Source organism: Henckelia pumila, chromosome 2 (assembly GCF_033568475.1).
Source record: "Henckelia pumila isolate YLH828 chromosome 2, ASM3356847v2, whole genome shotgun sequence".
NCBI lineage: Eukaryota > Viridiplantae > Streptophyta > Magnoliopsida > Lamiales > Gesneriaceae > Henckelia > Henckelia pumila.
In genome coordinates, this window is record NC_133121.1 from 61,772,915 (window position 1) to 61,789,267 (window position 16,353).

At 35.8% G+C, this 16,353-nt stretch overlaps 1 non-coding gene across 1 annotated transcript; it reads left to right on the forward strand.

Annotated features, from left to right (window-relative positions):
* Nucleotides 1–12,575: 12,575 nt before the first annotated feature.
* Nucleotides 12,576–12,682, forward strand: LOC140885700 (small nucleolar RNA R71). Its single transcript, XR_012151119.1, has one exon. It is a non-coding gene; the product is annotated as a small nucleolar RNA R71 (small nucleolar RNA).
* The last annotated feature ends 3,671 nt before the right edge of the window (nt 12,683–16,353 follow it).

The window sequence follows — 16,353 nt, forward strand, 5'->3', positions numbered from 1 at the left end:
AAATTAAATAGCTTATATGGTGTCAAATAAGAGAATTCAACATGCCTTTGTTGAATATTTGAATAAAAACGAGGTCTACGACACGTGTACGACATTCTGGGAAGAACGAACCTTCAAGCTTGATTAAAAATCTTCAAAGATGGGCTATGGAGGCTGTTTTACTGCTGATAACCGTGGGGGAAGGAGGAGGAAGAGGGTGGAGGCGGCTAAGGTGTTAAACGAGGGGTTTGGGTATATTTTAGGTTAAATTTTTAATAAAATTATGCTTAGGATAATAATTAGTTAATATATTAATAAAAATACAACTTAAAACTCTTAAATACAGGAAATAATCTGATAATATCATAAAATCCCGAAATAATAATTTAAGGGATTTTTAAAAATTAATAAAAGTCATTAAAATGATTTATTTTGGTTAAAAATGGGCACATATATAAATATATTGATAAATACTATAATTTTCATGAAATAATACCTTAAAATAATATTTTAAGGCCCATAAAAATCTCATAAAATATATTGGATAAAAATCCAACATCTCGTTCGTCCACGGTCCCGTCTACGCGATCAAATAAAACATTTACTCGAAAATCTAAAATTCCATAATTGCGGGTTAAAAGCTAAAATATTTTAAACCATGCACATAAATCACATAAATATCATTTAACCCACATTTATAAATTTTTAAATAATTATTTTCCCTAATTATGCATGCGAATTTATGTATAAAAATACCGGGTGCTACATACAATGCCCTTTTGAACCATGAAGTGACATTTTTTCCAATTAAACACTAAATTCTTTTCTTGTCATCGCTGCAAAACAAGAGTAAAATTGTGCAAAAAATGATCAAAAGAGGACCCAAACACAGAAAGTACTGTTCGAGATATCCTGACTGAGTATGCATGTATTATGTGACTGCATGGTTTATATGTCATTGATTTATGCTGCATTCATTTGCATACTGAGCTATCTCCTTCGAGATGTCTGTTAGTAGGGTTTTTCCCTATCCTGTTAGTGGTTGGACTTCCATCGATTTGGGTCCGGCATATCCACTGGTATTATGGTATGGGAGCCACCTCTTGAAGCGACGGCACAGCGTGCTAAATACCAGGGCCCGATCTGTATCTGTTATTTGATCTTTGACCTCGAGTTTATAGGGAGTTCACTTTGCATGCATGTATACTCATACTCTCGTACTGAGCGTTTTATGCTCACGTCTCATACTCTGTGTTTCTGGACACCCTATTCCATGGGGCAGGTTTGCGATTGGATGAGGCGGGCGGATCCAAGAGGGGCTAGGCAGTTGTTGGCCAGCTGGAGCTTCGTCTAGGTTTTATTCTGTTGTTATTAGATTGATTCAACTGTTCGATCTGGTTGTATAATATTTGGGTATTTACAGATTCCTTTCCTTGGGATTGTATATTGTTTTTGGTTTCCGCAGTTTTATTCTGATATCCGTTTAATTAATTTAATTGCATGCCTAAGTTCTGTTTAGTAGGTGATCCAGGTAAGGGTCACTACATCACCTGGTTTCAGCAACAGTCAATCCTAATTAATTTAGTTTCATGAATTCCAATCAATTAATAGCCAAGAACACTTAAGTTTATTATTTCCCTCTCCCGAGCAACAAATAATTTTTATCAACTACAATTCAATTCCAATATCCCTATTAAAAATTTATCGCAGTGATCTATCACAAAACAATGTTCTTTTTAAAAGCTCTGTTAAAATTATACACTCTCCCGAGCTGTATAAATAATTAACAGTGTATTTTCCAATGGTTCTATTCAAAATCTCCTCTCCCGAGTAATGATTTCAAATAAAAATAAAAAATCAATTATTGATCAGATAATTGAAAAGACAATCAATTCTAGAAAAAACAATTAATCTAGAAACAAAACTCAATTCTATAAAATCAAAAATTCATGAAAGTTTCTACACCAGGTTTCATCCGACCTCTAGACTCTAAAAAATTAGTTCATAATAAAATTCTGAATAAAACAATAATTCATAAATCCAAACATATTCAGAATAAAATAAAAGATAGAAAACAAATCCGTCGTCGACGCCGTGTTCGGTCTATCGATCTCCGTCTTCGTTCTTCAATTAAGCTCCAGAAATCTTCACGATCAAAATCACAAATCTCTGATATGTACGTAATTGTGTTATGGCGGCTCTCCTCTCATTCTATCTGACAAAGAATCCTTTTTATATCGCTCAGCAAAATCCCAGTCAAAAAAGCCCATAGAATTAATTGCCCGAAATAATAAAACTTTCCAAACAGCAATGGGGCGGGCGCTCAATAGACGGCGCGGACACGCCTTTATCTCGACCTCAATCTTCCAAAGTTTCCCAGCAGAAGCGCTATAGCTCTGAATGAAGCGCTAAACTTTAGCGCCAATAAGAGGCCCATTAAGAAAGCCCATCTCTATTCCTTCTCTGTACATTCTTTTCTTCTTTTCTCTTCTCAGCATCTTCTTTCTTCTTTTCTTCATTTCCTTCCTTTTATTATTTTCTTCCATTTTCCAAATAAATTCAATAATTCTTCTTTTCTCCACAAAATTCCATAATTCACTGTAAACACAAATACAAAAAAATACCCACATAAATCTGCTCGAAACAAACAATTAACAATTAAAATCATATATAAATTAAGTGTATAAAATACACTTATCAAATACCCCCAAACTTAGACTTTTGCTAGTCCCGAGCAAAACTATTCAAAACAATAAATTCTAAAAACTACTACTATCAAACCCATACGAATAGCCAAGAAATATTATGGAGCAATGGCCTCAGCAATGATTTCAAAGAATTTTCAAATCCAATCTTATCATACCCACTAACACTTGAAAGTTTTCAGCCATAACAAAATAACCGCATAAACTCACAATCTCCCCAACTCACGTTTCAAAACACCCTTATCCAAGTGCAATTCAAACATTTATAGATCATGAGGACTTTTCAAGGTAGCATAGGATCAAATTATAGGATATAAAATCAAAAAACACTCACAAATAGGTAAATGCAAAGAATAAGCGTGTGTGCGTGATTCGATCAAAATTCATAATCATTAAAATACCAATCAACAGTCCATAGGCTAAATTCTCGCAACTCTTATTCACTAGTATATTAAGCAACTGAAACTCGGTCAATAGGACTTAATCAGCTTGTAGTGTAAGGCCTGGCTCATGGCTACAAATAAAGGATAAGAATTCAAATTAAGGAGTAAATCATATTTATGCTCTAATTACGACTCCTTTTCACTCACAATTTCACATTCTTTTTTCTTCAATTCATTCATTTTTTCAACTTTTTTCACAAATCTTTTTCACAAATTTTTTTTTTCAACCACAAAATTTTTTCACACTTTTCTACTTCCTCTTTCTTTTCAATTCATCCACCACACTATCCCATTTTCACAAATAAAACTAGGAGCATAAAACATTTTAGCATTCAAATTACTCCCTTAAAGGTAGGAAATAGTATTTAGGCTATTCAGGTAGTCAATGTAGGACCTTGAAATAATGACGAATGGGGGTTTAATCACACGTTTACACGAATGGCATTCGATTTTCAATAAAGCTCAAACAAGGTACTAGGGATAACAAAAATAATTAGGTAGCTTGAAAGGCTCAAACGAATTCATAAAAATCGCCTAAATCATTCCTAATCACAGTATTTCCCGTATTTCGCCTCGAATAGTGTTCGAACTAGTTTTAGACAAGTCTCAATCCACAATTAATTCATACAAATTTCAATCAGTGAAGAAAAAATAATCATCAGCAGTAAACAATGATTTTCACAAATTTAAAAATTTTCTCGTACCTCACTGTACTAATATACGTTTAAGCTCAAATGACAACTAAGGATAATTTTATTCAATAAATATTAGGCCCAAAAATTTAAACAATGTCTCAATCATATCTATGTCTGTATGTCTCAAAACTCAGATTCAAGTATTAATCACAGAGTATATAGGAAATTGTTCATTCAATTGGTTCCATTTTTTTCAAAAATATTTGTCAGATAGGTAGACAATTATGGATTTCAGTTATAGCACAAATTTCATCAGCCATGCATTCCATTCTTTCTCGACTTCATTTAAACTCAACTCAACTAACACAACAAATAAACTCAACAAAAAATTTTATCTATGAAGCATAATAAAGCTCAACTACTCAAATATCAACCAAACAACTAAATCAAACATTGATTCATCCCCCAAAACTTAATGTAATCATTGTCTCTAATGATTAAAATCCAATAAAAAGAACAAGGGACTCGTACCTTAGACACCGAGCATCAGGACTCGGTGTTATCATCATAATCTCCATATTCATGGTGAAACATAATTTGGCAGCCACAAGACCATTAGAGAGGTGGTAAGCAACAACCACAACCATTTTAATCTAACAAGAGTACATGCACACAGTTAAGGCACAACATTGAAATCATAGCAAGCAAAAGCATAGAATGCTGCGCATGGTGGAGTGCTGTTGGGGAGCGCAATTGCGCTAGTGAAGCGCTGATGGGAAGGGCTGGGAGCGCGTTAGCGCTAAGGGGAGCGCCGATCATGGGATGGGGAGGCACGATAGTGCTATGAGTAGCGCTAATGGTGGCTAGTAGCGCGGATGAGAAGCGCGTTAGCGCGAAGGCGGCGCGGTTAAATGGCGCTATCGCGCTAAGGTGGGGCACAGATTGGTGAGCGCGTTAGCTCTTAGGTATGCGCTAATGAGGAGTGAATTGGCTCATGGTTATGGTGCGCGATAGCGCAAGGAGTAGCGCTGATGAGCAGCGCGTTAGCGCATGGTTGAGCGCTGTTGTTGCAATGGTGAAACGAAGGGGAGGCACGGGCGCGCCTATTGCTCGCAAATTTCTTCAGGGCATGGCGCGGGCGCTCATATTAATGAGGCGGGTGCGCCGTCTCCTCGAATTGAGATTTCTGGAGCATGAAAATTTTTTGAAAATTAAGAAAAATTAAGCTCGAAATTTTAAAATAAAAAAACTTAAAAACATCTAAATAACAAAAATTAAATAAACTGAAAATAAAAGCAAATAAAATAAAAAAAAATGCTCGGGTTGCCTCCCAAGTAGAGCTTGGTTTAGAGTCGTCAGCCCGACTTTCATCGGTGTTAGATCTTCCCTTTCTCTTTAACTCGCCAAATCAATTCCAAGAACCGCCTTTTAAATTTTGATTTCTTCTTCTTCGAGGGTTTCTTTGTCGATATATTTGGCTCTTTACTCTTGGATTCAACCTCAATATCGGCTCTTGGACAGCTCTCCAACTTCACAACCGGTTCAATTAAGCACAATTCTTCAATGGGTGGAGTGGGTGCTTTCGTGAATAAGTTGAAGACCACTCGTTCGTACTCAACACCCATCGATAATTCACCCTTCTTGAAATCAATTTGGCATCAGCAGTAGCCAAAAACGGGCGTCCAAAAATCAGCGGAGCACCATGATCTGCTTCAATATCCAAGATCACGAAATCCACTGAGAAGATAAATTTATCCACCTTGACTAGAACATATTCAACAATTCCTAGTGGATATGTAATGCTCTGATCCGCCAATTGCAATGAAATCTTAGTCGATTTCATGTCTCCCAACTCCAAGGCCCTGTAAATAGATAATGGCATTAAGTTAATACTGGCCCCTAAATCACAAAGTGCATTATTAAAATGAGAACCACCAATAGAACAAGGAATAGTAAAACTCCCTGTATCCTTAAACTTTTGTGGCATCTTCTTTTGAAGCACCGCACTGCACTCTTCATTCAAATTCACCACCTCGTTCTCTAGCAGTCTCCTTTTCTTGGACATCATCTCCTTGATGAATTTTGCATAATTTGGCATTTGCTCCAAAGCATCAGCAAAGGGGATGTTTATGTGAATTTTCTTGAAAATCTCCAAAAATTTGGAGAACTGCTCATCCAATGCTTTCTTCTTGAACCTCTGCGGGTATGGAAGTGGAGGCTTGTACATCGGTTTCGGCTCAGTTTTAAGCTCCTTCTCTTCGACTTTCTTCTCAAATTTCTCCTCTTCAATAGCAGGTTCTTGGACTCCAACTTCTTTTCCACTCCTCAACTTGATGGCATTGAAATGCTCCTTGGGATTTACCTCAGTGTTACTTGAAAACTGGCCTCTGTTATTATCCTTCAGTGCGTTCGCCAATTGCCCTATGCTAGTTTCCATAGATTGAAGTACAGCACCCATGTTGGCCATGTGCATCTCCAAACTGTGAAGACAAGTCTCAGTCCTCTCCATCCTCTTACCAGATTCCTGCATAAAGGTACTAACCACATCCTCCAAAGAAGGCTTACCCTCATCCTTGTTTGTATTGAACCCCGAAGGATTCAACACATTTCTATTGTTAGCATACGAAAAATTTTCATGATTACGCAAGCTAGGATGATAAGTATTTGGGACAGGGTTACCTCGATAGCCTCCATAACCTCTTTGATTGATGTACTGGGCTTGTTCATGATAGTGAGATTCATCCATAGCACCCAGCACACCTGCTGGTTCTGCAACACTCACTTTATTCAACGCAACTACTTGTGTAGTCAGTGCAGATAATTGAGCAGTGATGGATGTGAGAGGATCCACTGCATATACTCCAGCTGGCCTCTTTACCCCCATACGCTCAGATGGACATTGGAAACTATTGACCGTCATCTGCTCCAGCATATCATAGGCCTGCACATGGTCCTTAGCAAAAATGGTACCTCCAGCCGCAGAATCCACATTCATCCTCGTAGGCGCATTCAGTCCATTGTAAAACCACTCAATCTGTTCCCAATCTGCAAAATTGTGGTTAGGACAACGTCTAAGTAATTCTTTGTACCTTTCCCATGCCTCGTATAGATGTTCAGTGTCCATCTGCCGGAATGTGCTGATCTCTATCTTCAGTTGGGTGGATTTGGCAGGTGGAAAATATTTCGCAATAAATTTTTCTGCCATTCTCTCCCAAGTAGTGATGCTTCCTAGCGGTAGTGATTGCAACCAACTTTTGGCTTGATTCCTGAGAGAAAAAGGAAACAAGAGTAAGCGAATAATATCCTCAGACACACCATTAATTTTTACCGTATCAGTTAACTCCAAGAAGGTGCGTAGGTATAGGTGAGGATCAGCAGTGGCGCTCCCATTAAATTGGTTCTGTTGAACCATGTTGATCAAAGCAGGTTTCAGCTCAAAATTTTTGGCGTTGATAGTTCCTCGAGCGATTCCAGAATAGTGAGCCTGGATCGTCGGCCTGAAGTGTCTCTAATTGGCACCAGGGGAGCTTGTTGTGCTTCTTGTTCAGCCATGTTCCTTAATTTTTCTCTTCTAATTCTTCTTAAAGCACGTGCAGTGCGCTCGATCTCCGGATCAAATAGTAGATAATTCGCACTTTGAGATCGTCGCATAGACTGCAATTAAAAATAAGAAGAAATTAATTAGTAACTTAAAATAAAATAAAAAACTCTAAATTAAAATCTAGACTAATTGGTAACAAGACTAAAAAATAATCAAAATTTACTCCCCGGCAACGACGCCAAAAACTTGTTGTGAAAATTGCTCGCAAGCGTACGAGTGTCAAGTTTTAATATAGTGATAAAATCAGATATCGATCCCACAGGGAGTAAAATGAAAATATTCAGTACTTGTAATTAAAATAGTCTAAACTTTATCTAGAAAATCAATATTTGAGAATTTTGCAGAAAAATAAAAATAAGCAGATGATTTTGATAAGCACGCTCACAACTTTCAGATAAAAATCAATCAGAGAATAATTGTCTAGAGTTTTAGATTTCACCTGGTTTCAACAACAGTCAATCCTAATTAATTTAGTTTCATGAATTCCAATCAATTAATAGCCAAGAACACTTAAGTTTATTATTTCCCTCTCCCAAGCAACAAATAATTTTTATCAACTACAATTCAATTCCAATATCCCTATTAAAAATTTATCGCATTGATCTATCACAAAACAATGTTCTTTTTAAAAGCTTTGTTAAAATTATACACTCTTCCGAGCTGTATAAATAATTAACAGTGTATTTTCCAATGGTCCTATTCAAAATCTCCTCTCCCGAGTAATGATTTCAAATAAATATAACAAATCAATTATTGATCAGATAATTGAAAAGACAATCAATTCTAGAAAAAAACAATTAATCTAGAAACAAAACTCAATTCAATAAATTCAAAAATTCATGAAAGTGTCTACACCAGGTTCCATCCGACCTCTAGACTCTAAAAAATTAGTTCATAATAAAATTCTGAATAAAACAATAATTCATAAATCCAAACATATTCAGAATAAAATAAAAGATAGAAAACAAATCCTTCGTCGACGCCGTGTCCGGTCTATCGATCTCCGTCTTCGTTCTTCAATTAAGCTCCAGAAATCTTCATGATCAAAATCACAAATCTCTGATATGTACGTAATTGTGTTATGGCGGCTCTCCTCTCATTCTATCTGACAAAGAATCCTTTTTATATCGCTCAGCAAAAGCCCAGTCAAAAAAGCCCATAGAATTAATTGCCCGAAATAATAAAACTTTCCAAACAGCAACGGGGCGGGCGCTCAATAGACGGCGCAGACGCGCCTTTATCTCGACCTCAATCTTCCAAAGTTTCCCAGCAGAAGCGCTATAGCTCCGAATGAAGCGCTAAACTTTAGCGCTAATAAGAGGCCCATTAAGAAAGCCCATCTTTATTCCTTCTCTGTACGTTCTTTTCTTCTTTTCTCTTCTCAGCATCTTCTTTCTTCTTTTCTTCTTTTCCTTCCTTTTATTATTTTCTTCTATTTTTCAAATAAATTCAATAATTCTTCTTTTCTCCGCAAAATTCCATAATTCACTGTAAACACAAATACAAAAAAATACCCACATAAATCTGCTCGAAACAAACAATTAATAATTAAAATCATATATAAATTAAGTGTATAAAATACACTTATCACCTGGCCCCTTATTGGCTCGAACCACTGAAGCCCACTGACCCTAGGGACACTCACACACACCCCTACATGCCTGAAAGCAGCTAGAAGCATCCCTTGCATCAAAACGTGACCATGCACATGTAATTCAAGCAAAAGCATGAGATATGCATGTTCCAACCATGGATCTTCATGATTTTCGAAAAATATTAGCAACCATCAATGAAATCAGACATAAAAAAATTAAATAGCTTATATGGTGTCAAATAAGAGAATTCAACATGCCTTTGTTGAATATTTGAATAAAAACGAGGTCTACGACACGTGTACGACATTCTGGGAAGAACGAACCTTCAAGCTTGATTAAAAATCTTCAAAGATGGGCTATGGAGGCTGTTTTACTGCTGATAACCGTGGGGAAGGAGGAGGAAGAGGGTGGAGGCGGCTAAGGTGTTAAACGAGGGGTTTGGGTATATTTTAGGTTAAATTTTTAATAAAATTATGCTTAGGATAATAATTAGTTAATATATTAATAAAAATACAACTTAAAACTCTTAAATACAGGAAATAATCTGATAATATCATAAAATCCCGAAATAATAATTTAAGGGATTTTTAAAAATTAATAAAAGTCATTAAAATGATTTATTTTGGTTAAAAATGGGCACATATATAAATATATTGATAAATACTATAATTTTCATGAAATAATACCTTAAAATAATATTTTAAGGCCCATAAAAATCTCATAAAATATATTGGATAAAAATCCAACATCTCGTTCGTCCACGGTCCCGTCTACGCGATCAAATAAAACATTTACTCGAAAATCTAAAATTCCATAATTGCGGGTTAAAAGCTAAAATATTTTAAACCATGCACATAAATCACATAAATATCATTTAACCCACATTTATAAATTTTTAAATAATTATTTTCCCTAATTATGCATGCGAATTTATGTATAAAAATACCGGGTGCTACATACAATGCCCTTTTGAACCATGAAGTGACATTTTTTCCAATTAAACACTAAATTCTTTTCTTGTCATCGCTGCAAAACAAGAGTAAAATTGTGCAAAAAATGATCAAAAGAGGACCCAAACACAGAAAAATCATCCATAAAAATTTTCATAACTTACTCCACCATGTCCGAAAAAATTTCCATCATGCACCGCTGAAATTAACCGGTGCATTACACAAACCAAATGGCATTCTCCTAAAAGCATAAGTACCATAGGGACATGTAAAAGTTGTTTTCTCCTGATCCTCTAGCGCTATAGCAATTCGATTGTATCCAGAATAACCATCTAAAAAACAATAATGTTGGTACCCAGCCAACCTATCAAGCATTTGATCAATAAAAGGAAGAGGAAAATGATCTTTTCTAGTAGCCTTATTCAACCTTCTGTAATCAATGCAAACTCTCCAACCAGTGACAGTACGAGTCGAGATCAACTCGTTTTTGTCATTTTTAATCATAGTCATACCTCTCTTTTTTGGCACAACCTGTACCGGCGACACCCAGGAACTGTTAGATATAGCATAAATAATACCAACATTCAACAATTTCAAAACCTCAGCTTTTACCACTTCTTTCATCGCAGGATTTAGCCTCCTTTGATGATCAACATATGGACTATATGACTCCTCCATTAAAATTTTATGCATGCAAATATTGATACTAATTCCCTTGATATCAGAAATTGACCAACCCAAAGCAGATTTGAATTTTCTCAAAACTCTTAATAATTTATCTTTTTCATCACGAGTAAGAGAGGATGAAATAATTACCGGATAAGTCGAATTTTCTCCAAAAAATGCATAGCATAAATGACCTGGCAATTCTTTCAATTCAGGATTAGAAACTGGTACCACTTTGATTGGATCCTCAGGAAATTCTTCAATTTTTTCTTGGCCCTCCTTTTCCTTTCGCAAAATTTCAAGAGTAAGGAATTGCTCTCTAAGTTCCCAATCATCACCATCAAACTGAGTTACAGAATTTATTAAGCACCTCGCCAATACATCCTCCAACTCCATTCCTACACCAAAATTATTCTCATAAGAATTAAATAAATCAATGTGATTACAAGAATGTACCTCATCTTGGTATTTCATGGTCTTATAAATATTAAAAGTGATCGCTTCACCACAAACTCGTAGAGTTAATTCACCCTCCTGCACATCAATTAAAGCTCTGCTAGTTGCCAAGAAAGGTCTACCCAAAATTAGAGGGACATCTTGATCTTCTTCCATGTCAAGCACTACAAAGTCAGCAGGAAAAATAAATTTATCTATTTTTACCAATACATCCTCCACAATTCCTCGAGGATAAGTAAGAGAACGATCAGCCAACTGCAAACTAATCGTGGTTGGTTTCACATCGCCAAGCTCCAAGGACCTAAAAATAGACAAAGACATTAAATTAATACTTGCACCTAAATCACACAATGTCATATTAACAGTTGCACCACAAAAAATACAAGAAATAGTAAAACTCCCTTGATCTTTCAATTTTTGTGGTAGTTTTTTTTTTTGCAGGATGGCGCTGCAGTCTTCTGTCAACTTCACCGTATCAAATTCTTCAAGCTTTCTCTTTCTTGCCATCACATCCTTCATGAATTTTGCATAGTGTGGCATCTGCTCCAGAGCATCAGCGAATGGAATATTTATATGAATTTTCTTGAAGATGTCAAGAAACTTAGAAAACTTTTCATCCAACGCTTTTTTATTGAACCGTTGTGGATATGGCAGAACAGATTTTGGCACAGGCGGTTTCTTAGGCACAACTACAGACTTGCTGGAATTTTTACTGACAAAATTTTCAGATTCAACCTCAATTTCCTCAACTTCATCACAAACCACTACCTTTGGGTCATCAACCCCAACTTCTTTCCCACTTCTCAAAGTAACAGCCTTGCATCGCTCCCTTGGATTAACCTCAGTATTTCTAGGAAATGCTCCTTTCTGCTAATTATTCAATGCATTCGCCATTTGACCAATTTGTGTTTCTAGATTTTTCATAGGAGCGCTCACATTAGTCAAGTGTGTCTCCATACCATCAAGTCTATTCTCATTCCTCTTAGATCTTGTGGATGACTTCGAAATAAAATTATTCACCAAATCTTCCAAAGATGGCCTACCCTCACCATTCAAAGTATTGAACCCCAGTGGAGGATTCAACACATTCTTATTGTTTGCATAGGAAAAATTTTCATGAATGCGCAAACTAGGATGATATTGATTGGGTGCAAGATTACCTCGATAGTTATTGAAATTTATGTTGTTCACCTACTGAGCTTGTTCCACACACTCAAATCCATCAGCATAATTTACGGAAGTTGCCAGTGATGCCGCCTCAGTAGAAACTTGATTCCCTTTGGTCAGCGCAGCCAACTGTGTAGAAATAGTAGCCATTTGAGCAGTCAAGGCTGTGAATGCATCAACTTCATAATTCCAATAGGCTTCCTTATTGCAGATCTCTCACTCGGCCACTAATAACTATTAATAGTCATTTTTTCAAACATATCTTAAGCCTCTGCAGGAATTTTAGAAAATATTGAACCTCCAGCAGCAGCATCCACATAAATCCTAGTTGGCCCATTCAAACCATTGTAGAATAATTCAATCTGTTCCAAATCTGGAAAATTATGGTTCGGAAACTTCCTAAGAAATTCCTTGTAGCGCTCCCAAGCTTCATACAGTAGCTCATGATCTTGCTGTTTGAAAATAGTGATCTCTATTTTCAGTTGGGCAGACTTGGCAGGCGGAAAATATTTAGCCAGAAATTTTGAAGTCATGTCATCCCATGTATTGATACTCCCAAGCGGTATAAGAGAGAATGGGAACAATCGTAGTCTGGTTGTGTCTTCAGTAACACCATAAATTTTCACTGGGTCAGCAATCTCCAGAAAAGTGTACAGATGCAAATTCGGATCTTCAGTAGCTGCACCCCTAAACTGATTCTGCTGCACCATATTGATCAAAGTTGGCTTAAACTCAAAATTATTCGTCGTGATATTCTGTCGAGCAATTCCAGAATAATGATTATTGATCACCGGTCTAAAGTAATCTCTGATTGGCACCAGAGCATTATTTTCAACTATTTCTATTTGTTCAGCCATTAGTTGAAACTCTTCTCTTCTACTTTTCTCAAGGCTATAGTAGTTTTCTCGATTTCCAGATCAAAGAGCAATGAGTCGTAACTTTGGTTTTTTTTGCATAAACTACATAAAAAAAAAAGAAAACTTTAAAATTATAACCAATAAAATAAAATAAAAATGTTCTAAATCAAAATTAATACTAATTAGCGCAATTTAATATAAATCAAACAAAATTCAATCCCCGGTAATGGAGCCAAAAACTTGTGGCGTGTTTTTTGCTTGCAAGAATACGATGTCAAGTTTTAATATAGAAAATGAGTCCAAGTCGATCCCACAGAGATGAATAAAAAGATATTATATCAAATATTTGCAGCTAATCAAATCCTAATCCTATGTAGAGCTACGAAGATGGCTTGAGTTTAATAAAATAAATGTTTCAAGAAATAAATTTAAATAACCACGAATTTTCAAGATGAAAATTCAATAAGAGATGACTGCTAGAGGTTCGATTTCACTTGACTGTTCACCATAATTTATTTCTAATTATTATTTAATTATAAATTCTTCTAGTTTATTAGTCAAGAATCCCTATTATTTTCTACTACCTCTCTCGAGTGTCAACCAGAAATTCATATTCAATAGCAAACTCAATATCTCTATCTAAGTTCAACTATTAAATCCGATAAATGGCACAATGATTCTTCTAATGACTTCTATGGAGTTATATGCCTCTCGAACAATATAAACACTAAAGATGTATTTTCCTATGTTGTATTCAAAATTTCCTTTCCCGAGTGATAAATTCCAAATAAAATATCATTCAATCTATGGCCAGTAAATTGAAAGCATTAAAATCATGAAAACACAAATAAATTGTGCAATGAATTCAAATATATAAATCAAAATATTCAAATCATAGTTTTCAGTCAAGATCCGTCTACCTCTAGACTAAAAAATTAGTTCATAACGCAATTAAAAATCAAATAACACATGTTTTTCAAACAATCCATCAAACTAGAAAATTAGAGTTCAAAGAAAAACTAGAACGAAGTAGATTAGAGCTTTTCCGTCGCCGGATGCCGCCGTCTTCCATCTTCATACCGAGTTCTTGAGCTCTTGTGCACTCCAAAACTCTCAACAGTCGTTTTTTTCTTCAGAGAAAGTCCCTAAACCCTCGTATCTTTTTTTTCTAAGTCAAGAGATCCACTTAAAAGTCCATCCAAAAATTTACCAATTTTAACACACACAAGGCGTGGGTGCGCCGTGTTAAATTCATGATAGCGTGGGTGCGCTGTGTACATGGTGCGGGTGCGCTGATCGGGTGCATAATTCTTCGGAAATGTCCTACAGGACGCAGGTGCGATGGGCTAGGGCACGGGTGCGCCTGGATTAAATTCATCTTCTCTTGTTTGAATTCCTTATTCCATCATTTTTCGCTTCATTTTCTCAACAAAAATTGACTGTGACCTAGATTTCTGCAAATACATCATCAACAAGAAAACATGCATAATATTGCTCGATACATCACAAAAGCTAAGTCATTTCATATAAAATATAAGTGCAAAATTGCACTTGTCAAAGTATGGTAAGATTCTACCACGTTCTAAATTTTTGATGATGTTAGATTCGATATTTGAGTTGATAATCATGTTTTTGAGTTGATAGAAATGATATATCTAAGACAATTTGAGAAAATACCGTCGTTTGAGAATGTTTTCGATTTTTGGATGAATTTTTGAAATTTCTAGAAAATGGGGTTGTTGAATTCGAAAATAATGATGATGATTTGTTGATGATATTGAGTTTAATATCGATAAATAATGGTATTGAGGATTTTAAAAATACCCGAATTTTAACTGTTATGTTGTCGGTTTGAGTTTTGATGAGTTATTGGGTATTTGACTTGAACTAAGCATTGAAATATGATTTTAAGAATGATATTGAGCATGTATATTATCCATTTCAGAGTTGAAGTGGAGTTTATTGAATTCGAGTTGCAATAATTCAAATTGTTTGGGAATTCGATCGAGGTTTTAATTAATTGTTGCTTTGAAAATAAAATTATTGGATCAAATGAGTTTGGTATGAGCTTTGTTGTAATATTGTAGCTTTGCAAGAATCGATCCACTCTGGAATTGAGATTGAGGTATGAGCAGACAATGAAAGTATTTGGGATTGCATCCTTGAGACAACGATGATATTTCTCGAGCCCTTAAACCACACACTAGCATGCTTATATATTATTTGATTATGTGATTAGTTATGATATCATGAATTATGTTTCTTTGCTTTTAGCTCGATTATTATCGATATTTACATTCATTCTATTTATATTGCTTTAATGAGATGATTTTTGAGATTCAGATGATCAAATTTATTAGAGATTTATATGATTATATTGAGAAGATACATTGATATATTTGAATTGCATTATCTCATTCATATGAGCCATATTTCCTTGAGATTTGGTGGCAGATTTTCCTTTGTTGCAGCGGACGTTTTGGGTCTATATTTTAGTGTCATAGGATGCAGAGTGGCTCCTATGAATAGAATACTATATATAGTATTGCCAAAGTCCAGGGTTGAGAATCCCAACACCCACCCCGATTAGGAGAGTAGGTGATGTTGTTGTGTTTTCTTTTCCGTGGGATCCCTATAGCCGAGGTTCAGATGGAACCAGCTTTCCCTAAAGCCGAGATTCAGATTGAATCCAAGATTTGATAGCCCTCATTTTATTGAGCATGCATTTCATTTGAGCATCATTCATTTGAGATTACTCAGGAATTTAGATTATTGTTTTGGAATGCTTAAATGCTTATATATGTTCCTGTCGGTCATACTGAGTTTATTCTCACCAGTTTTCCGGTTGTTGCTTTGTCTTGTGTGTGTACATTGCGACAGGTGGTTCAAGGTTGAGCTTTAGAGGACCTTGAGGGCTATGGATTGAGAGTAGAAGTGGAGCTTTGGGTTTTAGCAGTCAAGTCGTTTGAACTTGCTTTTGAAAAATGTCAAACTTTTGAATTCTAGAACATTTTGTATAATTATCTCATTTTATGGTATTTTGAACTCCTTTTATTGTAGGATTTTATTGTTGTATCGAGTTGGCGCCATTCCGGGTTTTCAAGCCAAAATGAAAAAAAGGAAAATATAGGGTGGTGCGCTGGAGGAGCGCGCCCTTGTTGCCCAAAGGGCGCGGTCGCGCCGCCCATGCGCAGCACCAGCGCAACCGCTCCAGCCAATGGGCGCAGGGGTTGCTGCCCATTTAAAAAAATTATCCCGGTTTTGTATGTATACCTCTTCGTGTTGTAGTTCAAACTCGG